This window comes from Saccopteryx leptura, unplaced genomic scaffold (genome assembly GCF_036850995.1).
Source record: "Saccopteryx leptura isolate mSacLep1 unplaced genomic scaffold, mSacLep1_pri_phased_curated manual_scaffold_57, whole genome shotgun sequence".
NCBI lineage: Eukaryota > Metazoa > Chordata > Mammalia > Chiroptera > Emballonuridae > Saccopteryx > Saccopteryx leptura.
Genome location: NW_027095739.1, coordinates 212946 through 215161, shown reverse-complemented (window position 1 = coordinate 215161; position 2216 = coordinate 212946).

Sequence of the window (2216 nt, the reverse complement as noted above, 5' to 3'; positions counted from 1 at the left end):
AACCCACAGTGCTCCGTGGGCAAAGGAGGAGACACCTAAGGAGGGATTTTTCCAGTGGCAACATTAGTCCTCAGCAAGCAGAGCTCTGGGCTCTCTGTCATGGCCCGGGTTCTTCCCCTCTCCTCCTCACTCCCTGCACAGGGAGTTTCCTGTGGTGGAAAGTGAACTGATATGGGGGAGGCATTGATTTCTCTTCCCACCAGCTGCACACAGCGGGGCTGTTCCATTAGCTGTGAGGGTGCTCAGCCTGCTTCAGGTTCCCTGGGCCAGAAGGTGCTGGGGCTGTCACTGCCATCCTCAGTGTTTAGATGTACATAGATAATTTTATATACATGTATGTTTATACATATATAGGTGTGTGTGTGTATATATATATATATAATACTAAATTATAATCAGTACCTAAGTTTTCTGAAGTAAACACTATACATAAATATGTAACAGTGTTGACTTATGTTTAAAATGGATTCACAAATGAACTTTAATACATACATAAACACACATTCACATACAAATACTACATACAGACATACACAACTCATATCTGTCATGGGCGAGAAACTGTGACAGTGAAGAGATGCAAAGACTCAGCCTTCATAACGGATGCTAATTCAACCATGCGTACATTATTATTATTGTTATTGCTATTGTTGCTACAATATATTTTTAATTTGTGAAAATCAAGAAAACGCTTATTAAATGATTTTTGATAACTCAGTTATTTCAGTTTTTGTAACTTTCTAGCTATGTAATTTAGAAATAAAATTTTCTAATAAGGAATAGTTAAAAAATTTGCACAAATTAGGAAACAGAAGAAGTAACCCCTGAGTTATGATTTATTCCACTTATCAGTGAGATCATATGGTTTTTGTCATTCTCTGTCAGACATATTTCAATTAGTTTATTGTCCAAAAATTCTATCTATTTTTAGAAATGAAGAATATACATATATATTCATATATGTATTCATTTATTGAAGAACATTAGGTTGTTTCCTTATCTCGGCTTTTATAAGTAATGCTGCCATGAGCATGGGGGTGCATGCATTTTTTTGAGCTAGTATTTTTTAGGACCAGATAAACACCCAGATTTGAAATAGCTGAATCATATGGTTGTGTATTTTTTAGGAATCAAACCATGGGTTTGTGAATAGACACAGTGACCTGGTGAGCTGCTGTAACTAGCTGAGAACCAGGCTCTTTGGCCATGAGAAGATGTGTGTTGAGTGACCAGCAGGAGTCGCTGTGTGACTTTTCTGAATTCCCACCACAGCTGGTAAGAACTATTCACTCAATAAAGCTAGGGCCTGAGGGCTGGGCTCTGTGCTCCCTGATGGGGACTAAGAAGCTGTTCTCACTACAAACTTGTAGTGTCCCCTGAGCTCAACTCTGTGGGGTCGCAGCAGGTGCTCCCTCCCAGGGCTCTCCCAAGGAGTAAAGCCACCTTCATCCTCCTCAGTGTGGGGTGTAAGCTGAGCTCAGCACCAGGCTCAGGGAGGGGCTCGGTGGTCACTGAGGGACACACATTTGCATGGACAGCCCCTCCTCTGGCAGAGGGAGGAGAAGAAAAGGAGGCCTGGGGCAGCCCAGCCCCACTGTGGGCTCAGGGCTGTGAGCACCATGGCCTGGACCCCTCTCCTCCTTGTGCTCCTCTCTCACTGCGCAGGTGGGGACAGGCCTCCAGACACAGGGCAGCTGTTCATCCTGGATCAGCCACTTTTCTTCAGACCCTAAGGTACATTACCTTGGTCCTTGTCTGATGTGCCATTGTGTTTGCAGGTTCCCTGTCCCAGCCTGTGCTGACTCAGCCGCCCTCCCTCTCTGCGTCTCCTGGAGCATCAGCCAGACTCACCTGCACCCTGAGCAGTGGCTTTAATGTTGGTGGGTACAGGATATACTGGCACCAGCAGCAGTCAGGGAGCGCACCTCATTATCTCCTGATTTTCAACTCAGACTCAGATAAGCACCAGGGCTCCAGGGTCCCCAGCCGCTTTTCAAGATCCAAAGATGACTTGGCCAATGAGGGCTCCTGCTCATCTCTGGGCTCCAGCCTGAGGACGAGGCGGACTATTACTGTGATATATGGGACGATGGTAGTAAGAGTTACACAGAGCTCCAGAGTCAGGAGTAAGTGAGACTAAAAGCACGCAATGCTCTCCCTGCTTGTGGTTGTTAACTTTGTTCTGCCTGGGACCAAGGGTAATGCAGGGGGAAATT